At 39.3% G+C, this 24,706-nt stretch overlaps 1 non-coding gene across 1 annotated transcript; it reads right to left on the reverse strand.

Annotated features, from left to right (window-relative positions):
* Positions 1-15,741: 15,741 nt before the first annotated feature.
* Positions 15,742-15,814, reverse strand: trnar-ccu (transfer RNA arginine (anticodon CCU)). Its single transcript has one exon. It is a non-coding gene; the product is annotated as a tRNA-Arg (tRNA).
* Between the last annotated feature and the right edge of the window lie 8,892 nt (positions 15,815-24,706).

Consider the following 24,706-nt stretch of genomic DNA (forward strand, 5'->3'; position numbering starts at 1 on the left):
CGTAACACTAATATATCAAAGTACTGTAGTAGAAGTTTTTAATGCTGATTTAAGTTCCTCTAATGTTATGGGTTGACCCAGTTCTTCTGCCTCCTCTGGGTCAAAAAGAGGCAGATTTAGCTCTTTTAGGAGCTCCTGGCACTGTGTCAGATCTGGATTGCAGGAGGACTCAAACAACTTTGAATAAAAGGATTGGAAAGTGGCATTGATATCTTTAGGATTTGTTGAGATACCTCGGTCTGTGCGGATGCTGTTGATAGTAGCTCTGGACTTGCTTTGTAATTTCAGAGCCAGCTATTTGCTTGGTTTGCAACCATTAAAATAATAATTTTGCCTCACTCTGTGCATTATGAATTCAGCTCTCCTTCTTAGCAAATCATTTAGCTCTGTTCAACTTGTGACTAAAAGAGTATGTGTAGATTTAAAAAAACACATCTTTAGAGACTGCTCTAAAGATTTACAACGTTCTTCCAACTCCGCAATCCTTGCCTCTCTTTTTCTCTTCAAATTGGCCGCAAAGGAAGATGTGAAATCTCTAATATATCCTTTAGTTGCTTTCTAAATGAAGGCCGGGTCCGAAGCTGAGTCACTATTGATTGATATGAACTCAGCCAGTTTGGCTCTAAATTCTGCATCAATTCCTTAGGTAGTAGGATTGTACATCCTCCATATAGCTGTAAGGTGGTGGGTTTCCACAACTGCTCTAAACATGTCTGATGTGTGTTTTGGGGTCTGTGTGTGGTTGCCCCCTGATCTATCCTGATTTAAATCTAGTACTGCATTCCTCCCCCTATCATTAGTGAATATTTATTGAGAGAGAGCAATTCATTGGTTAGACGCAGGAAAAAGCTTACATCAAATGTAGGCGGTGCATATACCGAAACAAAGGCTATTTTCCTACTCCTTATTGTGGTGCATTTTTAAGATATCCTGACTGATAGATCTTTACTACTTTTATCTATGGTGAGTATGCATTTCCGCCACAGTAACGCAATGGAGCTCTTGGTTTTGGTGTCGTCACTAGAAGCAGCAATCTTGTAGTATTTATTTTGGCAAGTTACATCTCTTTTACGTAAATGTGAATCGTATATAAGCGCTACATCTATATTCTTTCTTCTTAAGTAGTCCAGGAATTTAGCTTGTTTGATCGGCTCGTTTAGCCCCCTGATGTTAACTGAAAGGATTGAAAGTTCAGCCATCTTCAAAATATACACGCATACATGTCTCATGTACCCTACCGGAATTTGCTGATGAATTTGTAGCAAAGGGTGAACTGTTAGGTCTAAGCAGTGTGGTAAAAACATTAAAAATAAAATAAATCCCCTAACCCTCTGAGACCGCAGATCCCCTCCCTTATCTGTAAGATACGTGGCCACATCAAACGCAGCTCGTGCAAAACTCCTCCTGTCTAAAGTCACAGGTTAATTGAAATAGGTCTGGTGAACTCTTTTGTTAAACATGAACAATGTTACAGAAACCTTGGAACTAGGTCTCAATCAGCTACTAAGTTCTGAAATAGGCTATGCAAAAAACACACCAGATTATAAAATGAATAGTCCGCATTCATCATGTTCTTTCAGTCTAATTAAATGTTCCTTTAGAGCTTGGTTCCAAACCTTACATACAGTGCTTTCGAGTCAAACTTGTACAGTAATTCAGATAATTCAATTAAATTTTATTTATAGTATCAAATCATAACAAGAGTTATCTCGAGACACTTTACAGATAGAGTAGGTCTAGACCACACTCTATAATTTACAAAGCCCCAACAATTCTAATAATTCCCCAAGAGCAAGCAATGCGACAGTGGCGAGGAAAAATTCCCTATTAGGAAGAAACCTCGGTCGACAGACCCAGGCTCTTGGTAGGCGGTGTCTGACGGGGCCGGTTGGGGATATGATGAACAGTGGCAATAATAGTCACTTTAAAGATGATACCGCTAGTCCATAGCCGCTGGGTCTGCCAGCCCTAGCCCAGCCACTGGCTCCAGCACCAGACGAGACGTCCCCTGCACGGGCGTCCCGCTTTCCCCCGGCTCCAGCCGTGGAGTGGCCCGTGTGGACGTTGTGTCGTCCTCCATATCCAGCTCCCAACAGAAAACGTCTGCATCCTTGGCTGTAGTGAATGTGGGCACTCTCCCTCTGTGTGTCACTCTCAGGGTGGCCGGATAAACAAGGAAGTTTGAGACGCACTTAGCATGTTACGTTGTGTTCCTATAAATTCTTGGCACCGCTGGACAGTGAATGCGCTGTAATCAGGCTTAAAGCGTTGTGTTGCTTTGGAATAACAAATCTGACCTTTCTGCTGTACTTGTCTCGCCCCCTGGAGGATTGCTTGGCGGTCCTGGTATCTCAGACATCTGAGATAGTATATGTCATTGTACCCTTGCTGTAGATTCTGTGTGCTCTGTCATTTTTGATGACAGCCCTGTTCTGTAGGCAGGTAACTGATTTTGCAGGAACCCAACTGGGTCATCTTTTTCACTGCCTTCTTTTAGTCCAATGATGCGTACATTGTTGTGTCGGGATCTGTCTTCCATTTCAGCCAGCTTATGCTCAAATTTGTTCTGGTCATCAACACAGGCACTCACCATGTTTCTCATCTACCTGTTCTCCCCCTGTGCCTTGTCCATTCGTTGCACCAGATCACGTACAGTAGCTCCCTGTCTCTCAAGCTCTGTCCTGATGTGTTGCAGCGAGGTATACATTTCTGCAAACGCTTCCTTCATTGCCCTGCAGACCACTGATTCAAGCACACCTCGTTGCTCTTCCAAGACCCTGGCTATAACGTTTTCCATGTTTCGGTCCGAGCTAGCATCAGTAGCCATGTTAGCCACCGCCATGCTAGCAGATTTCTGTGTCCGGGCAGACGACAACGAGACCTGCTTTTTTTGAGTCACAATAAAATGATTGACGTCGAAGAAGAAGGAATAGACCTGGTTTTTCAATGAAAATACAGAAGTGGGTGAGGAGCCCTAGCCCTGAGCGACCATTGCGATTGTTGGTCACGTGACCTCTCCCTCGGAGAATGTTTTATGAAGATATCCGACATATAATGTGGCTTGCTGTATGTTTATTTGTGCTAACAGACCCTCCAAGAAGTCTATGCTCCAGTTCTTTCCGTGAGTGATATATTATTTTATTTTACGTTAGCATTATTAGCATATTAACTAGCGTATTAGCTTTGGAGCAAGACGCCCAACTAACGGTAGCCAAGTTAGCTACAGTTAGTAACATTTAGCCCGCATGCACCGAAGTAAAAACCTAACTTAGACACACATAGACAAGTGCTTAAATGTAGCGTGACACTGTCGAGATTGTGTAAGGTTGGGAAAAAAAAAGGTTCACCACGTTATCTGGGGACATCAGCACAGATGAGTGCATTTAGTGAATACATACACTACTGGTCAAAAGTTTTATAACACCCCAATTTTTCTAGTTTTTTATTGAAATTTTAGCAGTTCAAGTCCAATGAATAGCTTGAAATTGTACAAAAGGTAGGTGGTGAACTGCCTGAGGTTAAAAAAAAAAGTAATGTACATTTCAGAAGTTTACAAAAGGGCCTTTTTCAGGGAACAAGAAATGGGTAAACAATGTAAAGCTGTTCTGCAGCAATGGAGGTTGATCAAGCTTTGAATGTTGGTGCTACCAATTCCCACAGGTGTTTCAACTTGTCTGGATTACTTACAACCCCCTCTGTTTGTATAAAAGGATTGTTGGAACACACTGTGGTACCATACCCTCGTGAGCATTATTTGAACAGTATTGCACTGCAGAAAGTAGTGTGTTGCCATAAAAATGGCGGGAAAAAGGCAATTAACAATGGAAGAGAGACAGACCATCATAACACTTAAGAATGTTGGTCTTTCCTACAGAGAAATTGCAAAGAAAGTCAAGGTGTTAGTGAGTACAGTATTCTTCACCGTCAAAAAGCACTTAGAAACTGGGGGAGACTCTGACAGGAAGAGGTCTGGCAGACCCAAAGCCACAACACAATCAGAAGACAAGTTTCTGAGAGTCAACAGCTTGCGTGATAGGCGGCTCACAGGACAACAGCTTCAAGCACAGCTTAATAGACTTAGACTTAGACTTCTCTTTATTGATCCTTTTGGGATGACTCCCGCAAGGAAATTAGATTTCAAGCAGCAGATTTCAGGTTACAAAACACTTAGAAAATAAAGAGGTATAAAAAAAAAAAAGTATAGAAAATACAGTATAAGAATAACAATAAAACGTTTAGCTAAATATAGGAAGTAAACAAAAAGTAAATAAACAGTAAAAAAAATAACTATTAATAAATATATATTTATATATATATATATATATATATATATATATATATATATATAGTCGTTCAGCTCGCTGGGCCTGTTCTTCTTGGGAACCAGAACGATGCAGGATTTCTTCCAGAGGGTGGGCACTCTCCCTAGCTGCAGGCTAAGGTTGAAGAGCCGTTGAAGTGGTTCCCCCAGTTCTGCAACGCAGGTCTTTAGTAGTCTCGGACACACTTTATCCGGGCCTTATATTAGGCCTAATAGTGGTCGTAATAAGCAAGGCTCAGTTTCACATGTAAAGAGAAGACTTCGAGCTGCAGGTTTGATAGCTCGAGTTGCAGCAAGAAAGCCATTGCTAAGACGTCAGAATAAGAAAAAGAGGCTTGCCTGGGCCAAAAACACTGCCAATGGACTACTGAAGACTGGAAGAAGGTGTTATGGACTGATGAATCAAAATCTGAAATCTTCGGTTCCTCACGCAGGATTTTTGTACACCGTCGAGTAGGCGAAAGGATGGTTCCTCAGTGTTTGACATCAACTGTCAAACATAGAGTAGGAAGCGTGATGGTCTGGGGCTGTTTTGCTGGATCCAGGGTCGGTGATTTGTACAGAGTGAAAGGCACCCTGAACCAAAACGGCTACCACAGCATTTTGCAGCGCCATGCAGTACCCTCTGGTATGCGCCTAGTTGGTCAGGAGTTCATCCTACAGCAGGATAATGACCCAAAACATAAGTCCAAGCTATGCCAGAACTACCTTAGCAAAACGAACAAGATGGAGTGGCCAGCTCAGTCACCAGACTTAAACCCCACTGACCTGGTTTGGGATGAACTGGACAGAAAACTGAAAGCAAAGCAACCTACAAGTGCCACACATTTATGGGAACTTCTGCAACAGACACTGCATGAAAAGTGGGATTTCCGTCCCCGTAAATGCCTGTAAACGCCCGGAAATCCCCCTAATTTTCGGCAGTTATCCAGAATTTACAGGCTGCAAACGTTCGTCTGTGCCACATATTGTCGGAAACGAACCATGACGTATGTGGAGAGCCCCCGCGGAGGTGTTAGTGGATCTAATTAGAATATGAATAGGCGCCTGAGCAGAGAACGTCTGGCCTGGCTGGAATTTCCTCACGCAGGATTGGATGAAACCACTACTTTTAAACAAGAAAAATCTCTCGTGATTGATTGACAGGTCTGTCATGGGTTAGGCTATTGGTCAACCTGGGCCATCATTATATATATATATTTCATAAATGCTATGTTGGATATTCATGTCATGATTATCATGGTTAAAATGATTTGCCAGGAACGTGCTGTTTATTCAAAGATAGAGCTTTGACACAAAACACAGACAGAAAAAAAAAAAAAATGTACAAAGCATCGGAGACACACAGCACACACAACAAATATCCCACGCTCACGAGAAGCAGCACCGTCCAAATGTCACCTCACCCGCAGCCAGCTCACTCTGTCTCGCTTCCAGCAGCTGTAAAAAGCAATCAATAAAGACAGTCAGTACTTTGCAATGCACTGCTTATGGACACAACACATCTATGAATGCACCTGAAAAATATTCACATTGACCAAACTGATCTAATCTTACCCTCTTTTCTTCTCGACTGACTCCGAGCTGAACTCTTCACAGCTTCTGCCCGCGATGTCCCATCTGGTTGTTTCTACCTGAAGCTCCTGCATGCTGTCTCGTATTATGTCTTACAGGCAGCTGGAAAATAATTAAATGAGTGGTATGAATAAAAAACATAAGTCACAGTAAAATTAAACAAGGAAAGATGAAAAAGTAAAAATTACTTACACACAATGGCGTCATTATCAGCGTCATGTAAATCTGGACTTGCAGACAGCTCAGAGCAAATATAGGTCACAGCCGTTATGAGGTTAGTCTGTTTTAAAAAAATAAAAAAATAAAAAATAAAAACTATGGTTAAGATCGGTATCTATTAACGTATACATGTCGTTATACAGAAGAATTAATGAAATTCATTCAATGAAAGCATATTCTTTAAATCTTACCCTTGCTCCGGTTCGTAGCGCCTGCTACAGTTTCTCAGAGTTGTGAAGGCGGCGTACTGCTTTCTGAAAATTACGATAGATAGATAGATTGACACACTTTTATAAAGCAACATCACCAGCCTAGTAATGAATGGCGCTGAAAGCAGCCACAGCTCTGTGCTGCTCGCGTTTAAACTTGGTGGGGTTTAAAACATTACTGCCAAGTCTAAGTAGCCTGTTTAACATCCAAATACTGTCATTGTACGATCAAGAGTTAAACAGTACAGACTAGCTCGCCGTTTCATTAATAATCATATACTTACGTTGTCTTCTTTTCTGTGAGCGCATCTTTGGAGCCCCGGAGGAGAAACCCCCCCCCCGCTCCAAAAGTGAAGTTTGACAGAGTGTACAGACAACTCTTATACCAGTTGGCCTGAAATATTCCATAGACAGTATATAATGGACCTATAGACCCCGTTGCTCTAGACGGAGACCAGTGAAGGCTATTAGAAGCACTTTTCCGGTGATCTCTTGCTTTACTGCGCAGCCTCCAACTGACAGAGACAACGTAAATGTGACGTGAGCAACGTGTCTTCTGGTAGCCGTGACAAGAGAAATCTCAATCATTCCAATCTTACAGAGAAGGAGAGTGTAGGTATATGTAAGGAGATAACATAAGCACAGGCTAATTATTGCTAACTAACATGCTAGTTAACATTAGTAATTAAACCTAAACAGCTAATGTAAGTCGAAACTGCCTGCAAGCTTCTCCTGTACTATACGGTAATTCCTCTACTGTGCGACAGTAAGTCACTTGGTTATGACACAATCGTTAGCTTATTTTTACAAAAACGTCTGCTACGGAGCTATAACGTGAGGTACAAGGTAATGGAGCCTTTTATACATTGTCGTGTTTCTTTAGAAATAAACAATGGACAAATAGAGTCTTTAAACGCTTCAGATGTAAAGTTATTCGCAGTCAAGTGACGTAAAAAAACAATGGCGGTCAGTGTAATGCTAACAAGAAGTGATCGCTTCTTAGCAACAAAATGGCGCCATCAAAGGTTCGCGTTCTGAAGCAAAGCTTACCCCCTTGAAATATTCCCATATTTCGGAAGCTATTGCTCTAACTCTCGGACTCATCTCCCACCGCTTTTTTTCAAATGGAAGCAGTGACTGTGGGGGTAGGGGACGGGGCAGAGTGATAGAGACAAAAGAGGGGCAGATTAACCAGCAGGGCACGAACAGCGCACATACTGGTGTGGAGGTGAATTACAGTGAGTTATAATGGAATACTGGGAAAGCTTAATAACTATAGGACAATTCCATTTTCAATTCAATTTTATTTATAGTATCAAATCATAACAGAGTTATCTCGAGACACTTTACAGATAGAGTAGGTCTAGACCACACTCTATAATTTACAAAGCCCCAACAATTACAGTAATTCCCTCAAGAGCAAACATTAGCAGTGGCTATTGCGACAGTGGCAAGGAAAAACTCCCTTTTAGGAAGAAACCTCGGCAGACCCAGACTCTTGGTAGGCGGTGTCTGACGGGCCGGTTGGGGGTGTGATGGCGATAATAGTCGCATTGAAGATAGTGGAACAGTGACTTTGAAGGTAGTCGTTGTAGTTCATGTCACAGCAGGAGGTTGCGGGATGAAACGTGGCGCTGCAGAGCACGGGTGGGTGTAGCAGACGCAGCAGGACGCGGCCGGGCGTTTGAAGAAGAAACATAAGGACTCCGGGGAGTAAACTCCCCAGAGCTAGGTTAGTAACAAGCAGTTCTGGGACAGGATGCATATAAAAGGAAACAAATGAAAACATTGATGAGAGGCTGTACTGGCCTGCCTCCCTCAACTCACACTATATTATTGATTATATGATCAATAAATCTGATGACTACAAAGAGAAGCAGGTGGGCCGTGTTAGGCGGACGCTGCAACTCCTCACTTCTTAACTATAAGCTTTATCAAAGAGGAGAGTTTTCAGTTTATTCTTAAATGAGGCGATGGTGTCTGCCCCCCTAACCCAGACTGGGAGCTGGTTCCGCAGGAAAGGAGCCTGCTAGCTGAAGGCTCTGGCTCCCATTCTACTTTTGGAGACTCTAGGAACCACCAGCTTGCATTCTGGAAGCGCAGTGCTCTAGTGGGACAATAAGGTACTAAGAGCTGTTCTAGATAGGATGGTGCTTGACCATTTAGGGCTTTGTAGGTCAGGAGAAGGACTTTAAAGTCAATCCTGAATTTCACAGGAAGCCAATGCAGAGTAGCTAAAACAGGAGAAATATGATCTCTTTTCTTAGTTCTCGTCAGAACACGTGCTGCAGCATTCTGGATCAGCTGGAAAGTCTTAGGGGACTTATTTGGGCAACCTGACAGTAGGGAATTACAATTACAACAGGATGGTATGGTCAATAGTGTCAAAAGCAGCACTAAGATCTAATAAAACAAGTATGGAGACAAGTCCTTTGTCTGCAGCAGTTAGAACGTCGTTAGTAATTTTCACCAGTGCCGTCTCTGTGCTATGATTCTTTCTAAATCCTGATTGAAAGTCTCCAAATAAGCTGTTGCTATGGAGAAAATCACATAACTGATTAGCAACTACTTTCTCAAGGATCTTGGAGAGAAAGGGAAGGTTAGATATAGGTCTATAGTTTGCTAAGACCTCAGGATTGAGGGTGGATTTTTTCAGAAGAGGTTTTATCACAGCTACTTTAAATGACTGCGGTACATAACCTGTTAATAGAGACATATTGATCATATCTAGTAGAGAGGTGTTAACCACGGGTAACGCTTCTTTGAGTAGCCTCGTTGGGATGGGGTCTAAGAGACAGGTAGATGGCTTTGCTGAAGATACCTTTACCATTAGTTGTTGAAGGTCTATAGGAAAAAAACAGTCTAAGTATATGTCAGGTCTAGTCGTTCTTTCTAGCAGTCCTACGTTGAAAGGTGAACCATTAGAAGTTGAGGGCAAAAGGTGATGAATTTTATCTCTAATTGTTATAATTTTATCATTAAAGAAGCTCATGAAGTCATCGCTACTCAGAGCTAGAGAAATAGAGGGCTCAGTAGAGTTGTGACTATCTGTCAGCCTGGCTACAGTGCTGAAAAGAAACCTTGGGTTGTTCTTGTTTTCTTCTATTAATGCTGAGTAATAGTCTGATCTGGCATGTCTGAGGGCCTTCCTATAGGTTTTCAGACTGTCTTGCCATTCCAAACGAGACTCCAGACTTCCATTTTGGTGGAGCACCATTTACTTTCAAGTTTTCGCGAGTTTTGCTTTAATTTAAGAGTTTGGGAGTTATACAAAGGTGCTAGTTTCCTTTGCTTCATCTTCTTCTTTTTGAGTGGAGCAACAGAGTCTAAAGTAGTCCGTAGGCAGGCCGTAACACCATCTACACAATTGTCGATTTGAGAGGGACTAAAGTTGACATAAAGGTCCTCTGTTGTATTAAAACAAGGTAATGAGTTTAGTGCTGTTGGAATGTCTTCCTTAAATTTAGCTATAGCACTGTCAGATAGGCATCTAGTATAGTAGCTTTTATCAAATTTCGTATAATCGGGTATTAAGAATTCAAAAGTAATTAAGAAGTGGTCTGATAATAAAGGATTTTGCGGGAATACTAATACATCTTCAATTTTGATACCATATGCCAGCACGAGGTCGAGGGTGTGGTTTAAACAGTGCGTGGCCTCATGCACACTCTGACTGAAGCCAATAGAATCTAGTAGTGAGTTGAAAGCAGTAGTAAGGCTATTGCTGTCAACGTCCACATGGATATTAAAATCACCTACAATAAGTACTTTGTCTGATTTAAGGACTACACATGATAAAAACTCTGAGAATTCAGATAAAAATTCAGAATACGGACCTGGAGCTCGGTAGACAACAACAAATATAATTGGCTGTACTGATTTCTGTGTTGGATGTTGAAGATTGGGCTTTCAAAAGAGTTATAATTTAGTTTAGGTTTAGGATTAATTAACAGGCTTGAATCAAATATGGCCGCAACTCCCCCTCCTCGGCCTGAGCCTCTAGGAATTTGAGTATTAATATGACTGGGAGGAGTGGCTTCATTTAGACTAACATATTCTTCATGGCCCAGCCAGGTTTCAGTAAGACAGAATAGATCAATTTGATGATCTGATATCAATTCATTTATTAGTACTGTTTTAGAAGACAGAGATCTGATATTTAATAATCCACATCTAATTTTCCTATCCTTTTCTATCATTGCAGTGGTAGTTTTAATTCCAATTAGGTTGTTAAGTATTGCCCCTCTCTTGGTTACCTTTGATTTAACTGATCTTAGTCGAGGAACAGACACCGTCTCATTTTCTTTTGGGACAGGCTGTGGCTGGCGTGAACTGGATGCTAAATTGACTATGTTTGCAGTCACCTTATTACTTAGGGGCTTCACCACTTTGTATGGTCTGTTGTTGATTATAATTGGAATAGTACTAGTACTACATGTTACTGGAATAATACTAGTACTACATGTTATCCTGCAGAAAACATTTTCAGATTCATCCACTTGTATAGTGCTATCAGGATCAATACCTGGGGGACATGAATCTGTGATTGATCTGTGAATGATATTTTATCTATGATAAAATATCATTGAATAAGAGATCCAATCTGCATTATAGCCATTATCTGACCATGATCATTAACTCATCTTGTATCACAGTAACCAGGCTGTCCTCGTTGACTCTTTGTACATATAGCTACGAAAAGTAATGCATTGTAATTTGTATGTAAAACGTTCCACTTATCTGTTACTGTAAGTCCCACATTCACATTTGCTGTAAGGCAGCGCCCTCTACTGTCTGTAGTAACTATGACCAGAGCACCAGTACAGAAGTGCAGAAATCCGCATACAGAAGAGGTTAGGGTGGTGGACAGGTCACAAAACGTAGGACTTTCACCTGAGGGACTGGTGTTCATGTCCTGGAAGTACTTAGAGGGAGAACATAGGATTTTAAGACCTAAATGTAGTAATTTTCAGTAATCTTCAGGAAGTACTTATTTTAACCCAAACTATTTCTATTACTTTTTATTTTTTTCATGTCAATGTTTCACAGTCACCTTTCTGTGTCTAAACTTAACTGTCATGTAACATGACCGGTTTCCGTTCCACAGCGTTAAATAGAATGTCATATTTTGTAAGATATCATACGAATTGTTCTGCATTAGTTTCCGTACGATATCATACAAACCCATTGATGAAAATAGGTATAAGTATATAAAAATAATAATAATAATAATAATAATAATAATAATAATAATAATTTTATTTATTTAGCACTTTGCAAGCATTAAGCACAATTAAAATTGAGCATGTGTCTTATCTTGTAGATTTTTAATTGATTAAAAACGAGCTTGGATGATATTTCTAAATTAGTATGCTGCTTAAAGTGGCTATCAAAAGTTCCCCCAAGGTTCTTTGACACAGACTTAAAATTGGCAGGAAGTGAACTGATGGAATTAAATTGTATTTAAATTCATTGGCTTTTTTTGAACAATGTTGCCAAAGCATTATAGTTTATAATGTTCTGAACCAAAAACTGAAGCCTCTGTTAAGTTAGCTGCCATAAAACAGTGTTGTGTGGTGCTATTTTTCTTCTGTCGATAAAAATATGGCAAGATGCACCATTTGTGATTAAAAAGTGGCACACAGCAGCAACACAAGTAACCTGTTTAAACATTTAAACAACACACCCCCTAAGAAAATTAAGAAATCTTAAAGAAAGTGCAAATGTGCATTTGTTGGTATTTTATTGTATTCATATTTATGTTATATTTGTTTATTATATTATTATTCAATCAGTATTCTCTAAAATACTGTACTATTGTTTAACATACACATTTTTATTTAAGTGTACTCATATTTGCTTTTGTAATACATTTGTACATACATTGTCAGTATGTGATCTTTTTTTCCAAAAGACCCTTATTTGAAAAATAAATCACATACCTATTTCATTTTTTTCGACGTTTTTGACGCCTTTTTTCACAGTTTGTTTTTGCTTTTTCCAACGTTTTAAATTGTAAAATTTTTCTTCTACACATTTTCAGCGCTTATTTCTACGTCCCATATTTTCTGATATAAAACAAAAATTTAAAACTGGTCAATGTGACCCGAAGTCAACACAAGGGTTAAGAAGTTATCACCATCAGAATTGGTATCGGTATTGGTATCAATGAAATTGTAACAAAAAGTATCGGTATCGTATAGAATTGAAAACGTTTGGTATCGCCCATCCCTAGGAGATCCATTCCAGTGCAACTTTAGTGATCCCTGCCCATTTCCTCAATCACTCAATAAGAATGTTGTGCGATGATATTTTTACATCTTGAAACAAATCCATGAATCCAACCTTCTCTACTAACATTTGTAATAAAAGCATCTTCTCTCTGTTTGTGTCTGTTCTGTGAGTGTCCCTCTGTGTTTTAGACTGTTACTTCTGTATGTTTAACTCTCTCATCTAATATTTTTCTGTCTGTCTGCAGATCCAGTGGTTGTCTGCAGATCAAGTGGTTGTCGGCTTATCAGCAGTGACTGGGTTTCTGGTATCGGTGTTCATAGTTACCACTTCCTATGCTTGGTGTAAAAAGAGCAGAGCCAAAAGGAGGTAAAATACTGTAATCATAAATTATTATGAACATTTATTATACTTTCTGTTTTGCCCTTTACTGGCCAAGTCACCCTTATCCCTTCCTACATTACAAAAAGGATATGTTACTGATGGTGATCTTTTTATAATTTCCTTGTGATTGTGATAGCATTATTCTGCCTTGAGTATTGTGAACACATGACCCTCACTATCCCTCACTAACCACAATGGTTCAGACCAATCAGCATCCTGTTGGCAGCTACAGCGTTGTTTAGGTGTCTATAATGACCGCAACTGTTGGCAACAGTGGAAGTGAAAGACAGATTGTTCATCCACTCACCTGCCAAGTATTTTTTGTGACTGCCATTATCCAAACAGTTTCCAATGACACACCTATTACATTCTTTTTCTTTAAAATATTGTCCCACCTTATTATTACCCTAATTATTTTCTGATTGCTTTTGTTATTTTTTTTTTGTTGCTAGTAGAAATGTTCTGTTTCTACAACGAGGTGCTTTAAAACCTTTTATTATGAAGATAGTCTGATAATATTTCTATGTTATTTCAGGTACTATCAGGTTATTATCTCTTTGTTATAGAGCTGTAATAAAAGTAGAATGGAAAAACATTGCATCAGCAGTTTGGCTCAGTATAATGTCACATTCATGTACTATATTTCTGTCCTGCAGAAAGAAATTGATAACTGCACCACAGATTATGCTGAGTATAGCGGGGTAAAAGTTTGTGCACATTTACTAAATTTTATATATACAGACCCTTTCCAAAAAATTAGAATATCATGGAAAAGTTTATTTATTTCCATAATTCCATTCAAAACGTTAAACTTCCATAGATTATAGATTCAGGGCCCACAACTTAAACGATTTCAAGTATTTAGTTGTTTATTTGTACAAAATTTGGGCTTCCAGCTCATAAAACCCGCGAAAACAGGATTTCAAAAAATTAGAATACTGTGAAAAAATCACCATAAGAAGGACTGGACTGTTGGCCAGTGGTCCAAGGTCCTCTTTTCCGATGAAAGTAAAGTGTGCCTTTCATTCGGGAATCAAAGTCCAAGGGTTTGGAGGAAGACGGGTGAGGAACAGAACCCAAGCTGCTTGAGGTCCAGTGTGAAATCTCCACAGTCAGTCATGATTTGGGGTGCAATGTCCAGTGCAGGTGTTGGTAAACTCTGCTTTCTTAAATCCAAGGTCACCGCATCAGTCTACCATAAAGTTTTAGAGGACTTCATGATTCCTTCTGCTGAGGATCTGTATGGAGATGAGACCTGGCCCCTGCCCATACTGCCAGAAGCACCAAAACCTGGTTTGATGCCCATGCTATCACAGTGCTTGACTGGCCAGCCAACTCGCCGGACCTAAACCCCATTGATAATCTATGGGGTATTATCAAGAGGAAAATGAGGGGCACCAGACCCAAAAACAAAGAAGAGCTGACAGCAAGCATCAAGGAAATCTGGGCTTCCATAACTCCCAGGCAATGCCACAGGCTGACTGCCTCAATGCCACGGCGCATCGAGGCAGTGATTAAGGCAAAGGGATTCCCTACCAAGTATTGAAGATTGACGTATCGTTTAAAGTACCATATTTTGATTGATTTGATGTGATCCTAATTTCTTTTTTTTCTGCAAAAACAGAAGTAAATGGTGATTTCTTCACAGTATTCTAATTTTTTGAAATCCTGTTTTCGTGGGTTTTATGAGCTGGAAGCCCAAATTATGTACAAATAAACAACTAAATACTTGAAATCGTTTAAGTTGTGGGCCCTGAATCTATAATCTATGAAATTATGGAAATAAATAAACTTTTCCATGATATTCAAATTTTTGGAAAGGGTCTGTATATATATATATATATATATATATATATATATATATATATATATATATAAAAATTTGCTGAAATTGAATTACAATCCCAGCTGACCACGTTGAGTTTGAATGGCTAGCTGTCAGTTTGGAGTGGAAGCTCTCATAATTACATGGTTTAACAGGTTGAATAAAACATTTATATTGTCCTTTGCTGGAGCCAATCTTTTAACACCTATTTGCATATTACTTCATTTTCAGCTACAAACACAAATTAAATGGACCATTGCTACAGCAAATCATTTTTGAGTAGCATGAACATTTACTCATACACTAATTAATAACAGAGTACAGATTACTTATGACCGGAGAGGGTAAAACGTGGGCAGAAGGGAAAGAGAGCTGCAGAGTCATCATCACTGTGCCAATTAATGGAGGCTTTTACTGCTCTTTGGCTGACTGTTGTATTGGGCAGCTACCAAATTTGAATGTGTGTAACAGAGTGAGTTTAAAAAGTGGTGTTGAAAGAGAGAATAGATTGTTTCAATAGACAAACATGCATAGTAAAACAAAGTGTACCTTGTGAAACAACAGATTTAACCCTTGTGTTGACTTCGGGTCACATTAACCCGTTTAAAAATTTTGTTTTATATCAGAAAATATGGGACGTAGAAATAAGCGCTGAAAATGTGTAGAAGAAAAATTTAACAATTTAAAATGTTGGAAAAAGCAAAAACAGCAAAAAAAAAGTGCTGACAGGGTAGTGGATGCCAATTTGTCTTCAAATATGGACAGTAAACCACAGGAACATGATTTGGCACAATAATATCATTTTTTGCAGGTGCTATAACCAAATTTTCCCTGCCTCACTGTTCCTCTCTTGTAGGATTACCCTGACAAATATGTCACTCAGGGGCCATTAAAAGCCTGTTAGCAGAGGATGGTTTCAATCCATCGACCTGGGTTATGGGCCCAACACACTTCCTCTGCCCCACTCTGCTGAAAATCACCCCAGATGGGACTCAAACCCACAATCCCTGGCTTAGGAGGCCAGTGCCTTATCCATTAGGCCACTGGGGCTACACATCATACAGGTTCCCCAGTTCTGGACAAATACAGCAAATGCCACCATTATGCTGATCTAACCTGACCTTCTGCTCAATGGGCACATTCAAATCTCATATAGGGTATAATGCAGCTTCTTGGTTTGTGGTCAATATTTTGTCATGTTAATCAGCAATCACTTTCTCTTTCTGACACACACACACACACACACACACACACACACACACACACACACACACACACACACACACACACACACACATACCCGTTTTTATTACTCGGTGAGGACTCATGACATAGCGAATGACCATGGGGACCCTTTCTAAACTACTATTTCTAAATGAGCTAGAGACATGCTTTCAACTCCAAAATTTCTTTTTTGTTTCTGGGATCCTGAAAATCATTTAAAATGTTAGGATTTCACAAATAAAGGTCAAACCTGACTTTCACCAACCCTATGGGGACACATGGCAAATTCTTTTAATATTTATAATATTTATACCCCCATTCCATTGAAATACTCCTCCTTCTATTATATAAATTTTTTTTCAGCTATAAAGACCTCATATTTACTTTTATCACTCGTTGTTGTATATTACAGGTGAAATAATTAAAGTAGCCACCAGGTGGCGCTTCCATGGTTTTTGTTTTTATATTTTGATGCTCCTCTTGCCTGTCTTAAGTTTGTTTTGGCCATTTAATGTCACAAATGTTTTCTGATTCTGCAAGGGTGGACAAGCTGGTTTAAAGAGAGTAGCTCTGCTCCATAAACAGACCTGCTATGCCCCCTATCCTCCACTCAAACTCCAGACTACTGACATCACAATAAAACCGCTGATCATATTTAGACCCTATATACCCTCATTGATAAACATATAAAAGAATATACATGCTTTTTTTTTTACTTTCAAAAAGCTTTAGAGTATATTTGACACAAGACTGTTCTACAAAGCTACTGAAAGTAATGTAAAGGGCATTTTAATGACTTTTTAATGAACACAGGACTTTGTATGCTGTACGAAAATGTAAAACAAAATGCCAATTAGAATTTGGCTAAAACTCATTTGAGTTGTGTGTTTGAACCAAGTGCACTCCATACCAGCGAGGTGGGGGTCCGGTCCACTTACAAAACAAGAATTGAATCAATAATATAACACACTATCTTGCATGCAGAGTTCTGTAAGCTTCTCCTACATGTCGAGAGGAAAACTAAATATAATGCAAAGAGGCTGAATTAGGCCAGTTTATCAGAATTTAAAACCAAAAATAAGCAATTAAATTTTGGACACATCTAAACATAGTGACCCCCTCTCATATTATCAAGTGCCAAGAGATGAACAAAAATGGACACCCGCTTACCCAGCTGAGTTCACAAACCTGTTCCACCAAAGCATCAGGAACATAACCAACAACTCAACTAGATTACACCACAGCTTAAACAAAACTACATCATCTATTTTCCAATGGATGATGTAGTTTTGTTTAAAAACTACATGTTTTGTTGCTCTAAATCAACCGGACACCATAGCAGATTATTTGAGCATGGTTACGGATCGGCACAGTACAGACTGAGTGCGCACAGCCTTGCCATTGAAAACAGGTGACAAAGGAAAACCTGGCTCCCTGTAGAGCAAACGCTCCACTGATTGCACCCTTAGTGAGCCTAAAACAGAGCCAAACTTCCTCACTTAACATGTCAAATATATAAACATTTGGAAAATATATTTCCAAAGAATATATATAAGAACCAAAAGGTTTTCTATAGCTCTCAGATTAAATTAAATTACCAGTCCTACTAGGAGAAGACACTAAGAGCTGTGAGCAGGCAGCAGTCTGTGTTGCTTCCATAAACGGAGGGACAGTGAGTGATAGCAGTCGCCTGCACCTTGTACTTGTTTTGTTAATTTTTCTTTGTTTCCTGTCGGTATTGTTCCAACCAACCTTTGACTTGTAGTACTTTATATATTCTAGTTCATTCAGGAAATGCCACAGAAGCAATGGTGTTTACATTGCAGATTAACTTTATTATCACAACTCATCCATATACAAATTCATTTGTCCTGGCTCTTTGCTTCCTTCTCCTTCACCTCTTTCTCTTACTTCCTACAAACCTGTCTGTCTCTGCCGACCTCGATTTCTCTCTACAAACTTTTCTCTCTCTTTACCTCTGTTTCTTATTTTAAAAAGGTTCAGGAACGCTTTCTCTTTCTACACACCCATCTATCTCTCCCTACATAGTCTCTCTCTCTAATATACATACCTGTCTCACTCTCTAATCTACATACCTGTCTCACTCTCTATTCTACATACCGGTCTCTCTCTACATACCTGTCTCTCTCCTTTCTACATACCTGTCTCTCTCTACATACCGGTCTCTCTCTACCTACATACCTGTCTCTCTCATTTCCTACATACCTGTCTATCTCTACATACATACCTGTCTATCTCTCCCTGCAAACCTGTCTCTCTAAAAACCTTTCACTCTCTCTACAACCTGTGTCTCTCTCTACCTCCATTTCTCGAACCACCCATGACCCACTACCACAATGTTCTTTAGGATAAAAATTTAAATTACATCACTCAATGAAATAATAGTCAGAGCATGTTGACATATTAAATTTGAAAACAAAAGAGCTATAACAATCTTAATAAAATGTCTTTGCATGCTCAGATATGAGCTGAATTGAAGTTAGCGCTGTACCTAGTTGTGGGATTGTAGAAGAACTTAGATGGCAAAAAAGAATTATGTTCAGTGATTACAATTTAGATTTCCATTAGTTATTTTCTAGACGCTTTAAAGTGTCAATGCGGTTCTTCACATAGAACTTAACTGCCTTCCAGCTCCTTCCCCTAAGCACCTCTGAGGATCCCTTGATAGATGCTTCACACTGGGCTTTGCCAGGAACCCTGCCAGAGTTGATGTTGTCCATGAGATTGATTGATTGAGATCTCCACAGCCTGGACCTCCTCTGTGCTCCACTTCTTTCTCGCCATTTTTGATGAACCTTAGACAAAGAAAAGGCCAATCAATGTAAAATTGCTTGCAGAGTTTAAAGATTAAAAATCTAAAATGATGGGTGTCTGGACAGTAGTAACTAGGTGGTTTCTATTGTCGTGCTAATAATAATAATAATAAGTAATTTAGACTGAAAAAAAACTGTAAAAGTGTGGTTGTTACAAGGGGACTAGATGGCAACTAGATGGTTGCTAGATGTTACCTCATAACCACCTAGGGCTGCACAATAGAGACACAGCACATCGCGTCATACTCCCACCAGAGAGGAAAACATCTTTCCGCTCTACATCGACTTGTATTGGATGAAGGTGCCTCATCTTCAATTTTGTCTGCTGGCAAACCGAAACAGTCCTAAAAGCTGCTGTGTGGTGATATTTACTACCAACAATGTATAGAACCCAGAACCTAAGTTTTCATAAGTTGTGGAACCGAAAAACTGAGCTTTTATGATGACAAAAGTGGATATATACGTGAGGAATCAGCAGAGAGAATGGTTAGACTGTGGGATTCTGACACTAAGCTAACAATATGCCCAATGTTACGTTTGCAGCAAGCATTTTATTAACAAGTCAAATATCCAAATGTCAGTTTTAGACTAACTACAGTCTGTAAGGTAAGCTAACACAGGTAATGTTGGACATAACTTTAGTTTAGTGTCAGGATTCCAGTCTTCCCATTCTTCCTGCTGATTACTCATGTTTCTGTTGTTTGCTAGAAGACGGAATAAAGAGGAGAAAACCTTGACACAACACAAGTAAACGGAGGGCAGAGAGCTGTTTCCCCTCTGGTGGGGCAGGACTTAAATACGCTTCGTCTCTATATGGAGAGAAAAAAAAAAATGCTTTTCTTTTGTCACAATATACATTTTTACTTAAATTTAAAATTCATGATGATGTAATATTTTGTTGGGGTCTTTTTTCCTATATCTGAAAAACATGATTTGTAGGCCAGGGTATCTCTGTTTCTTCAATCTACATATTGCACTTGGCCATATTGTGATTTTGATAATATTTTTGATTAATTTTTCAGCCCCATAAGTCCCTAACAACTACTTAGCAAAAACCAAGCAATGCTCTACCAACCACCTGGTTGGTACTGCACTTCCTTTTTTAGCCTTGATCTGGCTGCAAGTAAGTACCAGTTTCATTTACTTACTGACAAAATCAGCTTTATATCACATAGGACTACGTAAATAACATGAGACATTTGTACATAGCTGACCAGATCCCTTTTAGTTAAGCTCACATGCAAATTCACAATTACTTTTATGGCTTTGTAAATCATTGTCCAAAACCAATTTTTACGTTAATCTTGATTGCTATACCTATGTGAGTACTGACGAAAAATAAAAAAGAGCCAAATCAGTGCTAGCAACACAGAGCTGCTGCAGCTAATGCCCAGAGCTCCCACTGAGCTAAAACGGCAGTTTTGGGGGCATAAGATAAAGTGTGTGAGAGTGCCTTTGTGTCTCTTAACAGACACAAAATGCAATTAAAATGTCTGTACAACATGAACAGGGCCCTTACATGACAACTAGATGCATTTGTGTTCAGCCCAGCCTCTGTAATAATCATCACAAAGCAGTTCCCTGTGTATTTGTAGCATTTATATCCATTTTGTGTGTGATCCATCTAGCGTTGGTGAGTAGGAGTCTTGTCTGTGTTGATTGTTGTGGTTTCCTTAGCCGGGCTAGCAGGCCCGGCCGGGCGCTCCAGCTTCTGCTTCCTGCCTGCCCTCCTGGCTTACCGTGGCCGACAACAATCCAGTGAGCGCCCGCTGGTCTGGTGGAGGTCTTCCAGAAGACCATTCAAGCCTTTGCTGTGAAAATTTTTATTTTATTTCCCCTCAAAAATAGGTAATTGAGCACTGTAGTGGTTATGACCATATTAATGACTATGTTACTACATGGAAACGGGCCAAATGATGCCTGTTTCTTGTGCAGTAACAGCCTTACTGAAGGCTAGCTCTAGCTCCATAGTTACATTACTCCAAGCTTCTTCCTTTGTGAACACCTCCGCTTTTCACTCTTCACACACGACGCTCCTCCAACCTGCACACTGTTTACCTTTTCCTGCTACAACTGAATTCAAACGGGACTTTAGCACGAGACTACAGCTAGCCGTCTGTAACACTATTTTACTGTACAAGGCAAACATAATTTGGTCCGTTTCCATGTAGTTACATAGTCACTAATATGGTCATAATCACTACAGTACATTTACAGTACTACTACTACATTTTTGAGGTGGGAAATAAAAATTTTTGCAGCGAAGGCTTGAATGGTCTTCTGGAGGACATCCACCAGACCAGCGGGCGCTCGTTGGATTGTTGTCGGCCAAGGGCGGGAAGGAAGCAGAAGCAGGGGCGCCCGGCCCGGGCCTGCTAGCCCGGCTAAGGAAACCACAAAAATCAACACTGGCAAGACTCCTACTCACCAACGCACACAAAAATGGATATATATGCTACAAATACACACAGAACTGCTGTGTGATGATTATTACCAAATAATTATATTAATAATATTCCTGGCTGAACACACTCACTCATCCCAGACGGCAGCTAGCAGCTAAGAGGGTAGGTGAATTTAAACAATGGCTAAGTTGCTTAACGCATCTTGTTGTCATGTAAGGGCCCTGTTCATGTTGTACAGATGTTTTAATTGCATTTTGTGTCTGTTAAGAGGCACAAAGGCACTCTTTATCTTATGCCCCCAAAACTGCCGTTTTAGCTGAGTGGGAGCTCTGGGCGTTAGCTGTATTAGCTCCGTGCTGCTAGCACCGAATCGGCTCATATTTTTTTGCTATCGACGGTACTCACATACAGTAGGTATAGCAAGATTAATGTAAAAATTGCCAGGAGTTCTCCTTTAATACTATTGATTACAGAAAAATGCCATATCATTAAATACCAAATTTAAGTACCGGAGGAGTAGGCCAAATCCCATCAGTGGTAGTGAGCCAAATTTGTATATTTTCTGAAAATGGCTCAGAAAAGTATTGGTCTAGAGTTTAAGATGTTGGGTCTTAAAGTTCAATGAGGCTGTGATTAACCTAGAGTTTTAAACAAGCGCAAATTTACAATAGCTGCGACCACTTAGTGCTGTGGAACCGGTACCAGGTCCGTCGGACTTAACAGGTTAAAACCAAGACAATTTCCCCACTACTGTTATTGTCAGACCAAGTTGTGCATTGGATTGTATGTGAACTTACAAATACACTTTCTGCTCTCTTGAGTTCAGGAACACTTATGTCCTCCTTTTCAGGGACGGAACTTAGTTCAAGGATCACTGTAGAGTCAGAAGAGCTCTGGTCCATTTCCTGGGGATCAAATACAAAAAAAAAACAATTATTGTTGTTAGATAAACTAAATGTATGCCATTTACTTATTGATAATTTTTCTGTTAAAACTAATTGATTTTAGAATTCCTCTCCCACTACATTCCATATTAGTATTACTATACACCACATCTAACGTACCTAGTATAACCTGCTAAACTGACTGACTCTACTCAACCTTTTGGTGACCTTTTAAAAGCTGTAATCTTTGACACTGATGATGATGATGGATAAAGCCTAACAAACATTTTTTTCCAGATTAACCTAATGATGAAAATGTGACATATTATGGTGGGATTCATGTAGGCTTATTATTACTTGAGATTATGTACAACTCTGTGATTTTATAAAACAAAATCTATAATACAATGACTTACACAAAGCAAAACCTTACTTGGAAAAAATATGAAACCTACGACTCAGGCTAAATACTGGATCATCCTGCAATGGCCCACTTAAGCCAGTTATGATGCCATGTTGTTCAATAAAAACAGGATGCAGAGAGAGGAAGGGATTGCTAGGTGTGTTTGCTTAAAAAGTAGGAAGTTTACATTGGCATGACAGAAAGGTAAGCTATGTTTGATTTGTGTTGCAGGCTAGTTAACTTACGGCGTGAGTTTAAGCAGCAGCCATAATGAACCGATAACATGTATGAGGGCCTATGGCAAGAATGCTGTGACTGAATGATTACAGTTGCTAAGTATAATAAAACATAATGCTAATGTTACTAGCTGCAGCTCTTCTTATGGTGCTGTTCGAGGTTTCTTCCTAAGAGGGAGTTTTTCCTCGCCACTGTCGAACTGCTTGCTCTTTTCGGGAATTGTTGGGGCTTTGTAAATTATAGAGTGTGGTCTAGATCTAATCTGTAAAGTGTCTCGAGATAACTCTTGTTATGATTTGATACTATAAATAAAATTGAATTATGATGCTGCTGAACTTTTCTCATAAACTTGTAGCTGATGATCACATTATTATTGAGGGTGCAGTTATAGGCAGTCATTACAGGTAGCTGTTGGACTGTTTACATTTTCCACTTTAAAAATACATACACAGGGAAAACAACATTTAAACAAATAGCTAATGTTTCTGCCTTGCCGCAGTAATTTATAACTATGAAGGTAAATATGGTGCAAAACGTGAGAGAAAATGGTCCACCTATTGAAAAATATTCACACAAAAATTTCACAAATGTGTAGATTAATTTTTACAGATACAATGATAGCTGCAAGCTTGTAATGCAACATTTACCCATCATTATTTAATATAAATAATAATAATATATAAAAATCAGTAAACGTTGCATTACAAATTTGCTACTGTCATTGTATCAATGGTAAAATAAATCTACACATTTGTGAATTAGTGTTATTACATTCAGATCACGGTTTTGAGAATGTTTTCTATGAGTGACGATCTCAATTTCCAAGTTCAGATTTTTTATGTTCTCTGGAAGCTGGTCCAAAGATCGACACCATAGTGGTTAAAAGCTGCTTCCCCTGTTTTGTTCTGACAGTAGGTTTCAGTAGTAGTTGCTTATGTTTTAATCTAAGGTGTCTTGGTTGAGAATGTTGTTGGAATATGTCATGCAGGTAGTTCCCATGGAAGGTCCCATCCCCTTTAGTGTCTTAAAACTAACAGAAGAGCCTTAGAATCAATTCTGTATTAAATTGGGAGCCAGTGTAAGGACTTTAAGACTGGCGTAATATGATCTGTTCTTTTTGTTTTAGTAAGGATCCTGGCTGCACTATTCTGTACCATTTGGAGAGGTTTTAAAGTCTTTTTAGGGAGTCCAGCACATTGCAATAATCAATCCCACTAGAAATGAAAGTATGTATGATTTTTTCAAGATCCTCCTTTGAAATATATTCTTTTAGTTTATTGATATTTTTAAAATGAAGGTATAATGATTTTATGACTGTTTTAATGTGACTGCTAAAATTTAAGGATACCAAGGTTGTTTTTTTTTACCACTTTCTTTGCTATTAAGCCCTTCCTTTAAAGCAAGGTAGAAAGTTTGCATCTTTCCTCCTCATTTCCAAAACCTACCATCTCAGTTTTATTTTTGTTAAGCTGGAGGAAGTTCTGTGACATCCAAGTATCTATTTCTTCAAGGCACTGTCAGAGAGTGTTAATGGGGTTATAGTCATTAGTAAAGATATGACAGGAGATAAATGTTTACAACAGAACTTAAATAGATCAAATTGAAACGTTATAGAGCATCAGGGTAATCTCATTTGGTAAACTATAAGATGGCAGCCATAGAATGTTGAGGATGTTTCATACATTGCATTGTTTGATGTGTGACAGTGCATGACAGGGTTTTCCTGAGATTTCAGAGCGCTTAGGTGCAATGACGTCACACATTCATTTGCATATTGGTGATGTCATTAAACAGTTATTTTTGCAAAAGCTTAGCCGAGTTGTTGTTGGTTGCAGCTAGGGAAAGATCATTAGAAGCAAAACTTGGAGGAGCTTGTCACTAAAATGAGAATAGCTTGTCCACCTTAAAGGTCAGCCCACGGTTGGTGAGTGAACCTTAGCTAAAGTTGTCGCTAG

This window comes from Perca flavescens, chromosome 21 (assembly GCF_004354835.1).
Source record: "Perca flavescens isolate YP-PL-M2 chromosome 21, PFLA_1.0, whole genome shotgun sequence".
Lineage (NCBI taxonomy): Eukaryota > Metazoa > Chordata > Actinopteri > Perciformes > Percidae > Perca > Perca flavescens.